At 34.8% G+C, this 19,274-nt stretch overlaps 1 long non-coding RNA gene across 2 annotated transcripts in view; it reads right to left on the minus strand.

The window, feature by feature from the left end:
- Positions 1-958: 958 nt before the first annotated feature.
- LOC110347432 (uncharacterized) overlaps positions 959-19,274 on the minus strand; it is a 420,795-nt gene continuing 402,479 nt past the window's right edge. Inside the window, exons 4-5 of one of the 2 annotated variants that reach the window (XR_015446809.1) lie at positions 1,331-1,390; positions 959-1,136 (exon numbers count right to left, since the gene is read on the minus strand). This is a non-coding gene — a long non-coding RNA (uncharacterized LOC110347432). Of the gene's footprint in view, positions 1,137-1,233; positions 1,391-19,274 lie in introns of both variants that reach the window. The other variant, XR_002392062.2, reaches the window with a different exon arrangement.

Consider the following 19,274-nt stretch of genomic DNA (forward strand, 5'->3'; position numbering starts at 1 on the left):
CAATCAAGGACCCAGAAAGGAAAATATAACTTTCTGGCCACTCTCACAGTGACTTGCCTCTTCTGAACAGACCTTGCCTCCTAATAGCAAGTCAGTTTTAATGTCCCCATAATCAAATCACCTTCCAAACATCCCACATCTGAGCAAATGAGGTTTTGGGGGACATCTAGATCTAATCCATAACAGGATCTTAATGACACACATTATTTGGACTGTAAAAATTGAAAGAGATAATATACATAAGCTATTTATAAGAGTATTTGATGAAGAGTAAGTGCACAATAATCTATAAATCTCTGGGGCATTTTGACTTCCATTTGAAGTAATAATTGTAGAAACTATTGAGATAAAGTTTCAAAAATTCTGACAGCAATTCAATTATCTGAATCACTTAGAAGAAAGTACTTGTTTCTACTGTTTAAAGAAGAAATATGTTTAAAAATAATGTTCCCAGGAAATTACAAGCATAAGTGACAGAAAACTAGTAGTTAAGGGAAATACATGTGTATGATGCCATATAAATTTAAATATACATATATTTACCCTTGATTTTAATCTTATAACAATACCTTATAAGACAGGTATTATTATTTCTATTATATAGTTGGGGAAATTGAAGTTAAAACTGCTTAAATTTGACCAATGTTGCATAATTTTGCACAAAGTCAAAGCAAAACTATAATTTAAAAAGATTTACAAATTCCTATCTCATTGTCATCCTTGTAAAGTTATATGAAAGAGGCTCCAAGTAGTAAGTGAATTTCCTGTTCTCTGCAATATGAAGAGATTCTCAATTATTTCTTTATTTTCAGATGCTTCACCGACATTTTTTCTGAACTACAATCCTGCCACACCTGCTAGCCTGGCTCAACTAAAGGTACCCAAAGTCAGCATTTCCACTCTGAGTGTTGCAAGAGCATTTTGTAACTCAGCCACAATCAATATATGTTAGACCAGAGTTTGTCAATAAAGGTCATGACTTTAGAGCAACTTTAAAATAAATACTCTGTTTAGTTAAGTAGGAGCAAGGCACATGAACACCAGCGGATTTTGCATCTGACTGTAATTCATAGCCAAATGTGATACTTACCTATTTGCCTTATGCTTTCCAGAAGATGGCTGCTGGGTATTTACACCTGCAAAAAATAGGCAAGGTAAAGGGAAAAAAATAACTACAAGTACAGCTAATTCAGCCAATTTTCTTATCCAAAGAAACTCTGAACATTAACTTACATTTTCCAAAAGTGTATCCAGCTAAAATTTTATCACCACAAACAATGAAGATATGATGAGAGTGTAGGTCAAAAGTAAGTGAAGCAAACATTCTGACCTTGAAATGGAAGATAAGAGCCTGCTTGTGACTTGAAGAAGTTCATAACTCCAGAAATGTCTAAGAACAAAAAATTGTAAGTATGAACATTTTTGACACAAACTGATGAATTCTAAAATATCAATACAATATATGAAGCTAGTCTTGGTGCCACCTAAAAAAGACCGTAGTATAATTAAGTTCAATAAGGCAGAGATTTTTTTTTTTTTTTGGTACTGGGGATCGAACCTGGGTACTTGTGCTTGCAAGGCAAGCGACGGAACCACTGAGCTAAATCCCCAGCCCCAGGCAGAGATGATTTATAGTGTGCTTATAAAACAGCTGTTCAAAAAATAAATCCTTAATTTGCAGCATTTTAGAATTTCTATGGTAAAATATTCCAACCTAGACTGATTTGAAGTGGTGGATGAGACACATCCAAACGCAGAATTGGGAATAGATGTATATAATTGGATCTGCTAAACCAGTGTTAATCAGTTATAGCACACTAATGCCGACCACAATGATTAGAATCCCAGGCTATAACTTTCATACTGTTACCATGTCGACTCCAAGAAAATTATGAATGATGTTTAAATAAATTGAACAATTAGTGGGTATAATTCAAATGATTCTGAAAGAAGAAATCCCGTGACCCACACAGCATAGGGTCCAAAACCGGGGAAAGCGGTGGGAGATGAAGAAAATTGAAAAGTCATAAGAAAGAAAGATACATAGCAACATTAAGCTTGAAAGTGGGGGCCAGGTGGAACCATAGCCTGATGAGCTAATGACCACCTGGAGCACCATGCTCTCTTTATTTATAGTGGAAGGCAAACAGCAAGAGAAGACAGGACAAATAGTCCTACGTGGCCTATGTGGCCCTGTGATTGTTTCGTGATCAGGGCATGCACAGGAAGGGAACAGGTTAGGTCACATAATGTAACTATCTCCTGGGGCTGTGCCATTCAGGGTCTACAATCTTAAACAGACTGTATCTTTTTGACTGTCTAGTCTATGGAGGAAAAAGGGAGTAGGGATTAGGCAAAGGATCATGTTCAGGCTTGGCCCGCAGCAAGGAGGGGCTCTAACAAATGGTATTTGACGATTAAAGCTTTTTCCATGATCTGTAGATAAATCAAAGCAAATAAAAATCATAGAATGTGAATTATCAATTACAGAAAATATAGATTTCCTACGAAATAATATATTATATATAAAAAGCTATATTGCATAATTATATAAGGGTAAATCCATACAGATATTAAAACAATTATAAACATATATGCACCCAAAAAAAGAGACTCAAAATGTTTGAAGCAAAAACTGGTGAAACCAAAGGAAAAAAAGAAAGTACCACAGAAAAAGGCAGAGGCTTAAACAACCTAATTTCAATAATGAACAGACCTAATGGGAAAAATAGCAACAAATAACTAGAAAAACTGTAAACAGTGTAAATCAACTACATCTATTAGACATCTATAAAATATTGCATCCAATATGAGCATAATGTACATTCTCAAGTGCATAAGTAACTTTCCCCAATATAAATCATAGGCTAGACCATAAAACAAGCCTTAGTAAAGTCAAAAGATTGAAATCATACAAAGTACATTCTCACAATACAAAGAATTAAAAACAAAATCAATAACTGAAGAAAAGTTTGAAAATTGAGAGATACATGGAAATTTAAAGTAACACACTCCTAAATAATCAATGAGTCATTGAAAAAAATCAGAGAAATAGAAAATAATCTGAGATAACCAAACACTAAACATTCCAAACCAAAACATATAAAATACATGTAAAAACAATGATTGATAGAAATTTTGTAGTTGTAAATGCTTAAATTTAAAAAACTCAAATCAATAACCTACCATTCCATCATGGGAAAGTAAATAATCAATGTAAATATAATATTAAATATAAAATAGAAGGAAAGAAAGTAAAAACTAAATGAAATAAACTGGAGAAAAGAAATGCAAAAGACAAATATCAATGAAAGAAAGTTGATTTTTTGAAATGATCAACAAAATTTCAAAGCTTTAGGTAGAATGACCATGAAATAAGTGAGAAAATACATCTTTCAAAAGGAAAAAGGATAACAAGAAAATAATGTGAGAAACTCCTTGCCAATCAATATTAGAAAATCCTAGAAATACACATATTCCTACAAAAATGCTAACTACTGAGACTGACTCTAAAAAGGAATAAAAAATACAGCTGGACCTCAAAAAAGTAAAGGGATGGAATTAGTTACACAAAAACTTACTATAAAGAAAATGTCAGTACTAGATAGATGGCTTTGCTGACAAATTCTACTAAATGCTTAAATAAGTATTAAAATCAGTTCTTCATAAACTCTTATGTTTAAAAAGAGGGAGTAGAGAAAACACTTATCAATTGATTTTACAAAACCCAGGTTAAAATAATAACAATAGACATAAAGATACTACTAGGGAAAAACACAGACCACTACACTTTATTAAGGTTAACACAAAAATTCTTAACAAAATATTAGCAAACAAAATCTAGCAAAATATTAAAATAATTGATATCATAAATAAGTGGGATTTTTCCAGAATTTCAAGGTTGATTCAACACACAAAAATCAATGTAATTCATTACGATAAAAAAATAAAGGACAAAATCCACACATTTATCACAATGTGTACAGGAAAACCGTCTGACAAGATCCAGCACCATCATACAGTAAAATTGATTAAAAATTAGGCATAAAAGGGAAATTTCTCAGTCTTATAAAGGTCATCTATAAAAAACATACAGCTGACCTCATATTAATGGTAGAAGATCTAGGACTTAAAACTTTCCCCCTAAGGTCATGAGCAAGACAAGGATGTATGCTCTCACAATTTCTTAAGTTGGAAAGCAACAGTAACGATAAAAAATAATCAAGATTTGAAAAGTAAAATTGTCTTTGTCTGCACATAACGTGTTCTTGTATGTATGTTACAGAAACCACTAAAAACTATTAAAACCTAAACTGAGTTAAAGCTGAAGGATACAAATTTAATATGCAAAACAACAAACTCACCTTTTGCTATGTCTATGTACAAAGTGCATTAATAACTTAATGAAGGTCTAAACAAATGGGAAGACATCCATCATTATGAATTGAAGAACTTAGTATTATGACAATAGCAACAAACCTCAGAATCATCTGCAGATTCAGTGTAATCCCTATCAAAACACTACCTATTCTTTCTGAAAAAGCTGATAACTGGATCCAAAATTTCACAGAGACACAAAAGACTCAGAATACACAGAACAATTTTGAGAAAGAATGAAGTTGGAAGACTAATATTTCCCTACTTTAAAAATTGAAAAAAATGTTGCTCATAGTAATTAATAGAGTATAGGAATGACCTAAGGATAAATAGAGGGATCTACCAAATGGAACTGAGAGTAGACAAATGAAAGCATTCATTTATGCATTATTAATTTTGATGAGGGTGCCAAGACCATTCAATACTGAAGTAGAGAATTCTGAATAAGTGGTAATGGAAGAAATAGATATCCACTTATAAAAGTTTTGAATTGGACTCGTGTATCATGCCATATCTAAAAAGTAACTCAAAATGGATCATAGACATATATGTTCAAGAGCTAAACCTAAAAAAGAAGGAAATAAATGAATAAATCCCCATGCTATTGAATTGAACAATAATTTCCTAGATATGACACTAAAAACACAAATGTAAATGTTTAAAAAATATATAAAATAGAATACACAAAAATTTAACACATCTGTGATTCAAAAAATTACTATCAAGAAAGTGAAAAGACACTTGAGAATAAGAAATTGTTATAAATCATATATCTGACAAGAGACATGTATCTATGAACTAGAACATTTATAATTCAATCATAAACAAATAGCTCAATTAAAATGGGTTCTATTTTTCCATTTTCCCTAGCCCTCCCACTTCCTTCCCCTTTGCCCCCTTTCTTCCTACTTCACATTACCTATTATACATTTTAGTCCTTATTTACACTTTCAGTTTCTCACACCAGAGAAACTATTTGGTATTCATACATGTGTGTCCTATTTGTTTCACTTAAGAGTATCACCTCAATGTGCATCCACTTAGCGATAAATGTCTATAATTTCTCATTTTTTATGGCTGAGAGTTACTCCATTTTATTAAAAAAAAAACACATTTTCTTTATCCAATCTCCAGTAGATGGGCATTTGGGCTGTTTCCAAGTTTTAGCTATCACAAACTGTGCTGCTATGAACATGGGCACACATATATCACTGTGGTATGATTCTTTTAATTCTTTGGGGAACATCCCCAGCAGTGGAATAGCAGGGTCAAATGGGACTTCCAGTCCTAGTTCTTTGAGGTATCTCCATACGGATTTCCACCAGTCTACACTCCCACCAGCAGTGGAGCAGGGTTCCTCTTTCCCCACAGCCCTGCCAGCATTTGTTATTGGTGAATTTCATGAAAGCAGCCATTCTTTCTGGAGTGAGGTGGAATCTCAGCGTTGTTTTCATTTGCATCTCTCAAATGACCAGTGATGTGGAACATTTTTTCATGTATTTATTTTCTATTTCTACTTCTTTGTCTGAGAAATGTCTGTTCATTTCAGATGCCCATTTTTGGATTGGGTCTTTAAATTTGGGAGGTCTGATCTTTTTAAGTTCTTTATAGATTCGAGATAGTAGACCTTTGTCTGAGGAAGAGCAGGTGAAGATTTTTTCCCACATTGTGGGTTGTCTCTTCACACTGCTGGTGGTTTCTCTTGCTGTGCAGAAACCTTTTAATAAGAAGAGATCCCACTTGTTGATTGTTTGTGCTAGTTCACGGGCAACTGAGGTTTTGTTCATAAAATCTTTTCCTACACTGATGTCTTCAAGGGTTCTACCTAACCTCTGTTCCAACTGGTTCAGAGTTTCTATTTTAATATTTAGATCTTTAATCCATTTTGATTTTAGTTTAGTGCATGGTGAGAGATACAGGTCTAGTTTTAATCTTTGGCAAGTTGAAGCCCAGTTTTTCCAGCACCATTTATTAAAGAGGCTATCTTTCCTCCAGTGAGGGTGTTTGGCTCCTTTATCGAAGATAAGATGGCTGAGTGTGTCTCGCGTGGTTTCTGCATCTTCTAATCTGTTCCACTGGTCCTAAGTCTGTTTCTTTGCCAGTACCATGCTGTTTTTATCACAGTAGCTTTGTAGTAGAGTTGCAGGTTGGGGATTGTGATACCTCCTGCCATGTCTCTGTTACCTAGAATTGCTTTTACTATTCTGGGTCTCTTCTTGTTCCAAATGAATTTTTAGATTTTTTTCTCAAGGTCCATGAAGGATGCTGCTGGGATCTCAATTAGAATTGCATTAAATCTATATAGTTGTTTTGGAAGTATGGCCATTTTCACTATATTAATCCTTCTTACCCAGGAGCAGGGGATGTCTGTCCATTTTCTGATATCATCTTCAATCTCTCTTTTCAGAGTGCCATAGTTTTCAGAGAAGAGTTCTTTGAATTCTTTTGTTAGGTTGATTCCTAGGTATTTCAGTTTTTTGGATGCTATTGTTAAAGGAATTATTTGCTCTATTTCTCTCTCAGTGAGTCTGTCATTGGTGTAGAGGAAAGCTATTGATTTTTGTGTGTTGACCTTGTAACCAGCTACTTGACTGAAATCTTTGTAAATAGGGAGGAGTGGAGGGGTTGAAGGGAGGGCTGGGCAAGGGTGAAAAATAAGAACCAAGAGAGATTATGTAAAGGTGCAAATTTCCAATGATGAATGTCATTATATTGTATACCTAAAATGTACCAATGATTAGAATGAATAATCGATAATGCAAAATAGGAAGAAAAGGTCCAAAGAGGTAGGTGTAGTGGGAGGGGCAGGAGAAAGGAAAGAATGGAAAGGAAAAATGATGAGAAATGGAAAAAATGGAAATAAAGTCTTTGTAAATAGGGAAGGGTGGAGGGCGTGAAGGGAGGGCTAGGAAATCTTTGTAAATAGGGAGGAGTGGAGGGGTTGAAGGGAGGGCTGGGCAAGGGTGAAAAATAAGAACCAAGAGAGATTATGTAAAGGTACAATTCCCAATGAGAAATGTAGTTGTGTTGTATACCTAAAATGTACCAATAAAAGAATTTTTTAAAAAATGTGTTCTAGTGAGCTGGTGATTTAGCTCAGTGGTTCTGCCACCTGCCTCCAAAGCGCAAGGACCTGAGTTCGATCCCCAGTACCAAAAAAAAAAAAAATGGGTTCTAGTTTTACTTCATCTTTTCTCTTAAGAAAATACATAGATACCCATTGTGTAGATCAAAAAGGTAGAAATTTTGAAGTCTTAATAAAAAATCACTGAGATACTACTTTATATCTACTAAGATAGCTAAAAAAAAAAAAAAAAAAAAAAAAAAGCTGACCAAAACAGGTGTTGTAAGATCATGGGGTTACTAGCATTCTCATACATTGCTTGTTGGAATATCAAATAGTGCAGTTGCTTTGGATAACAAAGTGACATTTCCTCAAATTCTTAAACATTAATTCTCAATGAGAACCTCCAAATCAATTCCTAGAAATATACTCATGCAATGAAAACATGGGTCCACATAAAAACTTGTACATAAATGTTCTTAGTAGCATTATTCATAAGACCCATATAGTAGAAATAACTCAAATGTCCCCAAGCTAATATATAGATAAATAATGTGTGGCATTTTGATAAAATAGAATTCAGCAATAAAAAAATAATGAAGTTCTGATAAATAATATACCATAAGCGAACATTGAAAGCATTTTGTATCATATGATTCCATTTATGGGTGATCATCAAGCATAAATAAATCTATAAAGATACAAATGAAATTACTGTTTTCCTAAAGCTGAGATTGGGAGTAATGTAGTTACTGAAAATACATTTTTTCCTGGGAAAACAAAAATTTTATATAAAATTCTGGTAATTGTTATGAAAACCTATGCTTTTACCAAAAACCACTGAATTGTATAATTTAGATGAACTAAATTAAAATTTCTTGAAAGAATTTTACAAAACAAAATAAAATTATTGAGTGCTTATTAAGTTTCTGCCAAAGGATATTTATTTTATATTTATAATTTCACCTAATTCCCATGACAACAGTATGAGTTAGATACTATCACTAACATTTTTTTAATCAGGAGTACAAGCTAGGGATCAAGAAAGGTAAGTATACCTGGGTCCTAAGTCCCATAACTAATAAGTAATACAACTCTGAACTTGAACTTATGTTTATTTCATTTCAAAGGTCATGCATGCTATTTAAGTTACTAAACCACCCAGTCTGGTCACCAGGATAAAGATCATCACCAATCACCACAGAAGAAATTTTCACAATGAAAGTCTATAGGTAGAAGGAGAAAATAAAGGCCTGAGAGTGGGACCTTGGACAATCAAAATTTCATTGCCAAACAGAGCAATAACAACTCACAATGGAAATGGAAAGACTAACAGAAAAATGAGAGAAGAGGCAGGGTGTAGTGGTACATGTCTCTGATCCCAGCTACTTAGGGGCTGAGGCAGGAGAGTCACAATTTCCAGGCCAGGATGGACAACTTACTGAGACTCTCTCAATAAAAAAAAACAAAAAACTTTTAAAGGGCCAGGGATTTAGCTCAGTGGTTCTGCTGCCTTCCTCGCAATTGCAAGGTCCAGAGTTTGATCCCTGGTACCAAAAAACAATACAACAACAAAAACTTTTAAAGGGGTATGGATGTAGCACAGTGATAGAGCACTTGTCCAGCATGCATAGCACCTAGGTTTAATTCCCAATACCCCAGGAAGTGTTACTGTTTATATCTAGATACCCCTCCAAAGCCTCATAGGTGCGGCATTCGGGAGGTGATTTCATCATGTGTGTGTTATACTCATCACTGGATTATAAGTGAGTATGATGTTTGGAGGTTAATCCTGTTGGGAAGAGGTGAGTAACTGGGGGATGTGGCCTGGAAGGACATTTATCCCTCCTCCTTCCTTGATCCCTCTCTGCTTTTTGCCTGCTATGTCATGAACTCTTTCTCCATGCTCCTCTGCCATGACACCTTGCCTTGGAGCCAGCTGACTGTGAACAGAAACCTCTATAAACCATGAATGAAAATAAATTTCTCCTTTAACTTGAGAATGTTGGGTATTTTGTCACAGCAATGACGAAGTAACTAAGATAGGAAACAAAGAAGGAAGGAAGGAAAGAAGGAAGGAAGGAAGGAAGCAAGGAAGGAAGGAAAAAAGGAAGAGAAGGGCAGGGCAGGGCAGGCAAGGGAAGGGAAGGGAAGGACGAAAGAAGAGTGGTTCGTTCCACAGATATTACATAGTTACAAATGAGCTTTTTATTATGTGTTAGCATGATAGGTACTGAGAACACATTAAATAAGACATAACTGTTGCCTTCAATGGAGAGAATAGATAAGTAATATTTGAAAATCATAGCCAAAATTGAGATTGGACTTCTATTTCTATCCTTAATCAGGGATAAATTTTATAGCCTGAGGAAAATTTGTACAGATACCTGTTTTCAGCATCAAATTATTGGTCTTTTAGGTACCATTTCCTCTCCCAACTGTATTTTCTAAGGCTCTGTACTTTTCTCATACTCACTGATTTATTTTTTCTGCTTCTCCTGTTATCTGGAAAGAACCAGCTATCAGTCATTTAAATAGCAGGATGAATTAGTCAAAACACTAAGGAAAATTTTCAAAAATTTTCCAAAAAAAACCTTATTGTTTTAAACATAATATTCATGTTTTTTAATATTCTTTCTTTTTGGTACCGGGGATCAAACTCAGGACCTTGCGCTTGCAAGGCAGGTGGTGGAAGCACTGAGCTAAATCCCCAGCTATGTTTTTAAAGATTCTCTAAATACTTTGGGAGAAGCAGCCATATTTTCTATATATTCTAAAAATGTACTGTTGTTGAGTCCTGATTCAAGTGTAAATATATGCTCAGTGCTTGGTTGATTAATAACAGCTAATTTTATCTTAGTCTTATTTCTTCTGACTCCCACAGAGTCAGAAGTACATTTGATTTGTTTGCTGCTTTTATAAAAAGTAAGACAAAATTATAATTTTTTCTACTACAGTAATGATTTCCAAATCCAGATGTTAGCAATTGTAGTGCTTTCCATTTTATCATGTTTTTTTTTAATCCTGAGATGGTTAAAATAATGAACTTTGCAAATTCACTGCACCATTATCTCTTCCCAAAAATCAAAACAAAACAAATGAAAAACCACTTCTTAGATTTTTTAAAATCCAGACTGTAGAACTACACTAAGTACTTGTTTTGTCCCTTTCAGAATGCAGATCTTCATTGGTATGTATGTCTAGAACACCCACTGGAGCTAAGGGAAGGAAAACTGTTCTCTCTATATATTCAAAACACTCTTGAGTGGCTATCTATACACACTAGGCCAAGTCCTATAGCTGTTATTTAGGTGATGTTCCCTTTGTACTCAATAGGAGCTTTCTCTGCATGAGGGTTCCTAGTTCAGTGGAATCTGAATTAAGAATAAAACATCCTTCACTCCTGCAGGCAAATCTTCAGGCTCAAGTATATAAGGAAAATTAGAAACAAGGAGTTTCTGGTGAAAAGTTTTCCAGCCCTGATTTGGAATCTACGGAAAGTTACAGAGGAAAATAGCACCTTAAACTTGTGGACAAAGAAGGATCCAGAACTCAGAGCCTTCTAGGAATACCAAATGTCAGGAAACAGGGTTAGTCAGTCAGAAAGGTAGAACTGATGACCATCTGTGTCAGTTATTTTGAGGATCATTAGTTGGGCCCCTTTCCCTATAACTACTTTCCTCCATGATATCTCTAGCCCTGAAATACTTGATGCATGAGACTGCTCTGAAGGAGAAATCTGTGAAGGAAGGAATGTGATTAATGATAATTACACATTTACCATGTTCAAGAAAGTATACCATCATCTCAGTTCTCATAATAAATCAGTATGGTAAAAATTATTATCTGTAGTTTTAAAATGGGTAAATTGAGGTACAAGGAGACTCAATGAATAGTCAGTTCATGGTCCACAGCTAACAAGTATCAAGGACAGCATTTGAATCCCAATATCATGTTCTAGATCTTATGTTGACAATGTGGAGGCCCTCAAATACCTTCACACCATTGCTGAGGGTCAGTCTAAGAGGAGAAAAAATATTTTTTTCTGCAGATTTGAAATTGCTTATCTGGCAGGTGAGAATAGGTAAATGAAATACATATAACCTGCGAATTAAAGAAATTTCCCTTCTAGAGGCTCTGGGTCATAGAAATGAATTTAACATAGCCTTCTCTGCAGAGGACTTGGTGAATGGCAGGAGTTTTCATCCATGTAACATCACAAGCAGTTGTGCTACCTGCACATGTCGTATCTTCTGCTGGCTTAAAATGCAAGTATTTATCCCATTTCTAACACCCAATCAATGTTGCTGTTATGACTGGTCTCCTGCTGTCCCACTCTGTCCTCCTCCCATATCTTGTCACACTGCAGAGGAAGGGGTCTCAAGCACACACAGGGGAAGTGAAAGGCAGACTTCACTGTGTCTTCAAGGCTCCTCTGACCTGGCCTTGCCTGCCTCCTCTCTCACCAAATGCAGGCTCCCGCTGTGTCTCAAAACCGTGAGCTGTCCTCTGGCACAGGACCCAGCCATGAATTTAGGTCTCTCTGTCCAGAATCGTCTTCCTCTCCCACTTTAACTGAGCAACTTCAGGCACTATCAGGTCTCAACCCAAGGGCCAGTTTCTCCAAGAGGCCTGTCCTGACCTCCTTTTCTTCCCAGATCAAAGGCCCCTCCTGTTTCTTTTAGGAGTTTAGAGATTGAATGCAGGGCACGGCCCATGCTACGGAAGTCCTTTTGAGTTAACGCCATGTGACTGTCCTTCCTTGCTCTTGGTGCAGTCACACTGTTTCTTGGTTTGGTAATTATTTGATTAGTATCTCTCCTCTACTTGACTAGAAGATGAATGCGGAGAGGTATCATATCTGTTTTTTTCTCCCTCCAGGACCTAGGAGGGCTCCTGGCACATAATTGGTACCCAATAAGTATATGTTATATGAATAATATATAGAAATAGCCAAGAACTTAGTATATAGATTGGAATGTATATAGAAATTTATTGTTGTGACATGAATCCAATTATTTTAACAAGAGAAAGCAATTACAAAACTCAATCTGAATTATAATGTTGGGATGATAAACAGTTCAAAGGGTTGTTTTTATAAAATGTTTATTTTTTCATGCTAAAAACAACCTTCTGGAGTTTTCCTTTGGAAATGACTCAGTATATAATACTAATTTTCCTTAAATTTCTATAAAGTCAGTGCCAAATTGACAATTTTAGGAAATGTGCCTGTTCTCACTTGAATAGGTCTATAGATAGATACTAACTCATTTCCCACAAAACATAACATCAACTCGAAGTAGACAAATAACATTTTCTGGCCATCAGTTGCATACTTTCATTTTGCAGTTTTATCTGCTAGCTGGAAGCTACTTGTTTACTGAGCGCTCTTATCTTTTCTCTGCTTGAACTGCCCTCAATGTAAAGAAAGCTGAACATTTTGACAGTGCATGGAGATTTGAGTTTGATTTGAAATAAACTCAAGATTTCACTTTGATTCCTTCTTAGATGCTTATATTTCATACAAAGCCATAATACCAAACGTGACCTGAACTATGAGCCACGCTGTCTATTATAGGAAGTAGTAGAAATATCTCTCAAGTAGCCCATCAACAACAAATTAATCTCTGAGTTTGTCAAGGGATTTTCTCAGAGTAATAAATGATCTGATATGATTGGAATTGCTGACACCTAGTCAAAGCAAAATAAAAAAGGGACAGTCTATTGACTCTTCTGAATATTTCACTTTAGAAATAACGTTCAATAGATGTCAAAGGGTAAAATGAAAGCATCATCTTTTTCAATTGACAAATGACAAAGATGCTCTATTTAGGAGGAATTGAAAGGCCTATCTGCCCACAAATCTCTTCCCCACCAGCATGACAATAGAATCCTATTACAACTTCCTTTCAGAGACCTTCTGGAGGGAGATACATATATTCATTTCACTTATTTAAGAGATCATGTTAACCTTTCTCTATGCTACCATTATGCACTATGCCTCTTTCTCTCATGACATTCATTATACTGAATTGTGATTATTTTCTGATTCACACTAAACCCTTATGTCCTTGTAAAAATAGAACAATTAATTAGATTGCATTCCCAGTGCCTAGGATAGTGGTGAAATTTAACAACTTTGTACAGTAAATAGTTCATGAACATGTAACTGAATGGAGAAATGAAGAAATAATGAAGACATAAGTTACAAATTAAAAAGATATAAATTTATCGTATTAAGCCCTTATCACCTGAAGCAGAAAGGGTGCCCCTTAAATAGAGATTTCAAGTTACACATAGCTGTAGATCAGTTTTATGTAATTCATGCAGTGTGAGCCAAACAGCCTTTTTTTAAGTTAATTACCCAGTATTGAAAAACCAGGATATTACTATTTTTTAAATTGCAAATCTGAATTTTCATAGGAAGTTGGAAGTTCTAGAAACATAAGGTCAGTATTCTTTTGTTTTAGGTCAGTATTCTTTATGTGGCAATCATCGTTGTCCCTTTTCTTCTGGCTACAGTCCCTTGTTGACATATTTCATTCATTTATGTTAGCTGCTTGGCAAAAACCACTATTTTAAGGTGTGTCCTAAAGCAGTACTATGGAAGTTGGAAGTGAAAGAAAAGAATAGGTCACTGAATTAGAAGCGAATGAGTAGGAAGTAAAGTGAGAACCATGACTTCTTCCAGGAGCTCTGAACATCTTTCAGAAAGAATTAGCAGTACTAAAGTAAACCTTTGTCTTACTTCATAGAAATCTGAGGGGTCAACCATGGGCCAGGTGTTAAGACAGTCTCTTCCTTTATAGATTATGATGAAATATTTAGACTAACTTAGAAATTCATGCTAAAAGCACTATTTTCACTGAAGCAAATGTTTGAGTCAATGTCAAGCTGAAAATAAATGGACAAACCAGCTCAGATGTTGTTTGTCCAATTAAAGAACCAATCAGTAATTTCCTTTCATAAACCTTGGAATACAATTTTGCTTTCCTCCATTCACATGTAAATGCACTATTTCAAGTCCACAAAACATGCACAAATAAAAAATTCAAACATTATGTACTATAAACAGTACCCCTAATACTAGGAGTACTACATGCCAAGTTATTTTTATAAACCTTTTGTCTCAGATTTTGTACAATAAGACAGCTGTTTCCATTCGTGCAGGGCTTTTTTTCTTTCTTAAGTAATTTTTCAGGGAACTACTGATTATGATTACAGCAGAATGCCTTCCTAAATCATATTCAAAATAGCAAAATTTTCTTTTAAAGTTTCATTAACAAATGTAAAGTGTTTCTACAATAAGGATAAATTTTATAAAGCCAAATGTGTGTTAGCAGCCACAAGCACTATGGAAAATATTTCTACATATGGTTTTAAGTGTTTTTGGTAGAAAATCTCAACAAAAAATGGCAAACTTAAACACATTAAAAAGAAAAGAATGAAGCAGGCTTGTTATCAATCAGATTTGGGGACACTTCCATGTATCATCAAATCTAGTAATATTTCTATTTGAGAACTACTTACACAACTTTCAATATGAAATGGTTCAATTACTTTTCCCATTATTATCAGTTGCTATACCAACAAGGAAAGGAAGGGTGAGTGAATTAAAATTCTTGAGGTGAGAAAATAGACATTCATGTGTAGAGAAACATAAACTCAAACATTGGAAATATTTAACTGCAATCTAAATTTACCTCTCTTTACTATTCTCAAAAATATTAACAATTTTCTTAAAGCACTGACTAAAAAGCAGGTCCCCACAATTGTATTTTTAGGATTTGAATGAAGAAACATTCTTTTGACAATATTACAGTGGTTTATTTTTATTTTAATCTGTAAAGTATCAATGATTTTAAGGAAGCATATTCTATTTGTCATGGTTGAAATAAGAAAGGTTCTTTCAAAATTCCAGGTAGTTAATGAGTATCTTCTACATTGTAATACATGCAGTAGAAATATTTATTGTTTACTAGGTAATTCTAAACATTTTCACATATTAATTCATGTCTTCCTTAAGTCGTAGATATCCTCTCTCTCTCTCTCTCTCTCTCTCTCTCTCTCTCTCTCTCTCTCTCTCTCTCTCTCTCTCTCTCTCTCTCTCAAAATAGAGGCTCAGAGAACTAAAGCAGTCTAGTCCAAGATCATATCACTAATCACTGGTAAAAATAGCTAGCACTTCAATCCATGTCTGTCAAACTTCAAAGCTCATCCTTTTTCCATTAGTCTATGTAAAATTACACTGTATTCAATGAGGTCCATTTTTATATACAAAGATGGTGTTTTCTAATCATTAAGACTGAATTTTTAGGTAATCATCCACTCGTCTATCTCTTCCATGACTGAGAGATTAATAGGATATTTATGAAACCGAAGACACTACATTCTGAAAAGATTTCTTAGATTCCATTTGGTGGAGAAGTAGTAAAGACTAAATTAAAAAGACCACAAGCAGGGATCAGGATTTTGAACCTGGTGCTAATTCAGCGGGTGAAAATGCATGTGCATCCTCTTCAAACCATTCTGTGAGCTGCTGCTTGGAGCCAGATGCATCTGTGGCAAGAACTATATCAGATTCTATGATTTATTTGGTTGCAGATATTAAAGGATAAAGCAGAACCTCTCTCCAGGCATCAATTTTTAAAAAAATTGATGCTAATATCTTCTCAGATGTAGACAGTTTTATGATTAAAAATAAACTTCTAGATGAAGATCACATGAGACAATGATTTATATGCCTAAGTTAATAGTGGACAATAGACTCTGTAAATACTCCCATTAATAAATATTATGAACTAGAAAACAACTAAATATGGATCAAGAGACATTTAATGCTGGATTAAATGAGATCTAAGTAAGGTTTGCAAGGCAGTGCAAATCAAAAAGAAAATTTCAAAGAAAAAAATAAGAGAACCAATGCTTGGGCCTTTTCAGCAAGCAAAACCTCCTTACACCAGGCAATTTCAACTTACAATTACCTGGAAAAACCCCAAAACATACAATATTGGCTTTGAGAAATGTTGTGACAAGGCTGAATTAATCTCTGTAAAGCCGATTTACCAAACTTTACATAAATATACTGCAGGTGCCTTTTTCCCAGGCTAGTAGGGCCTGAGGCATAATCTCCCTTATCTCACTTGAAGAAGCAAATGGACAGTGGTCACCAGGAATAATGCATTAAAATTGCCTCAGTTAGATGTACCTACAAAAACAAGATTGTAAATATAATGATGAGCTGTCAAAGAAAAGCTGTTTTTATACTCTCATCTTCCCCTTGAGAATATCAACTATCTTTCTTCTTTCATCTTCTCTAGCATAAGCCAACTCTTGCAAGATTTCTCTAGAACCTCCTCAGTTTTGTAAATTTGTGTGATAGTATGAACACACACTTTGGTGCTTATAGATCTGAGTTCAGTTTCCATCATTTGAGTTTATGTTCACAGGTAACAATTTGCTCATCTTACAAAGGAGCAGAATAGCTACTTATAGGGGATTTATGAGCTATAAGAGAGATAATACAGTGGTTTGCAAGTATTTCTTTTTTTGACTTCAGAGACTTCTTCAAACTAAAGTTTACAAAGAAGAAATATATACAAGTAAATGCAGAACTGCTCTTGAAGCCATTGGGTAGGTAGAACAAGAATTGGAGAAGAAATGTAAAATGTATTATGATTATGTACTTGCCATGTAGTTAGCATAAAATAAAATGGCAGCAACTTTCATCATTTCAAATGATCTTTTAAATCAGTCGTTGAAAAGGGAATGTGAATCATGGAACACTGGGAATAAGTTGAATGCCAAAACCTTTTGCTCCACTTGCCTCAGAAAGACAAGTCTAATTTTGGAAATTTTGAATTCAAATCTAAATCATTCAAGCCAAACTATAATTTAAGCACAAAATAGTAGTTTACTATTTAACACAATCATGTTCTAAATTCAATAACAGCACAAATAGCTGTCTACTTTGCCTTTTGTATTGAAAAAAACTATGCAGTATAGTGGTGAGTACACTAGACCAGTGTTAAGGGACCCGGTTTTCTAGTTTGAATTCTGCTACTAGCTACTTGCTGTAGTCTGAATGTTAAGCTCCATTGCGATGGTACTAAAGGCTGGACCCTTTAGGAGGTGATTAGCTTATGAGGGTTTCCCCCTTACAAATGGTATTAGTGCCTCTATAAAAGAGGCCTGAGTGAGCTTATAAGCCTCTTTTGGCTCTCCACCATAGGAGGACATATATCCCAGAATACAAGGAAGGGACACTCATCCTCGGCAGTCAGGCCTGGAATTTTCTGGTCCCTTAATATTGGATCTTCAAGGCTTTAGAACTGTAAACAGTATATTTCTGCTATTTATAAATCATCCTGTCTAAGCTATTTTGTTATAGTACCCTGAATGGATTAAGGCAAAAAAAATCCTTATAATTCCTAAATGTACTGTTTTCTTACAGCCTAACAGCATACCCTTTTTTTTTTTGCACTTTATTAAATTCTTTTATTGGTACATTGTAGGTATACAACACAATTACATTTCTCATTGGAAATTCTACCTTTACATAATGCATCTTGGTTCTTATTTTTTCCCCCATTTCTAGCCCTCCCTTCACCCCCTCCACCCTTCCCTATTTACAAAGACTTTATTTCCATTTTTTCCATTTCTCGTCATTTTTTCTTTCCCTTCTTTCCTTTCCCCTGCCACTCCCACTACCCCTACCCCTTTGGACCTTTTCTTCCTATTTTACATTATCCATTATTCATTCTAATCATTGGTACATTTTAGGTATACGATATAATGACATTCATCATTTTGAAAAGGACCAAATAGTAAAGAGTTTATGTTTTTCAGGCCACAGTTTCTATCACAACTATTCTATTCAGACTTTGTACCATAGAAGCATCAACAGACAATGCATAAACAAATAGGCATGACTTTGTCCCAATAAAATTTTCTTTACTAAAACAAGTGCTGAACTAGACTTGGCCCACAGGATCTAGCTTGCTGAACATTGCCTAGATTGAACCAAATTATTATTTCAAATCTGGTTAGTCAGAAAGATAATTTTGGGGGTGTCTTAGTCAAAATCCTCATTGCTTGGACAAAATACATGACACAACTTAAAAGAAAGTTTTATTTTGGTTCACATATCAGAAGTTTCAGTTTATGCATGGTTGGTGTCATGGTAGAGGAGCATAGCAGAGGAAAAGTTACTCAAGAGATAGTGGTCAGGAAAAGAGAGAAAAGGGAGGGCACAGGGAGGGAGATATACCTTTCTAAGTCACACCTCAAGCGACCTGCCACCCTCAACCAGGCCCAACCTCCCATCAGGAAGTCAGCCATATTGCTCCTTTGGTCCAGTTCTTTTCCCAAAACCCTGCCTATGAGTGCATGAGGCCCTTGGTGGTTCTTGATAATGAACTGTAACAGGCTACTTTTATAAAATACAGATTTCTCCTTTTCCTCTATGGAATCAAAAACCTCAAGGGTAAGACCTAAGTATTTATAAGACCCAAGTTCCCAATGTAACTTAAATGAAGGTTTACAGACAATGTTTTGCAATCCCTGCACTACATGATTTCTAAGTTCTCTTTCAACTCTAACATTCTTTGATGAATTGAGATTCTCAATCTTTGGGTTTTATCAAAGTTTGATATATCAATATGAAATGTTTTGAAGAATTTTCTGCTTTTTATAAGAAACTTTGAGAAAGATTTATCATTTGGAATATATCATACATTAATTTATGCTAGAAAAATCTGTAGAAGACACTAACATGTTATAAATATACATCTATATATTAATACTTTTTCATAAAAAAGAGGTCCTTGGATTT

This window comes from Heterocephalus glaber, unplaced genomic scaffold, assembly GCF_053883595.1.
Source record: "Heterocephalus glaber isolate CG9 unplaced genomic scaffold, H.glaber_assembly_v1.0 deba00001729, whole genome shotgun sequence".
NCBI classification, from domain to species: domain Eukaryota; kingdom Metazoa; phylum Chordata; class Mammalia; order Rodentia; family Bathyergidae; genus Heterocephalus; species Heterocephalus glaber.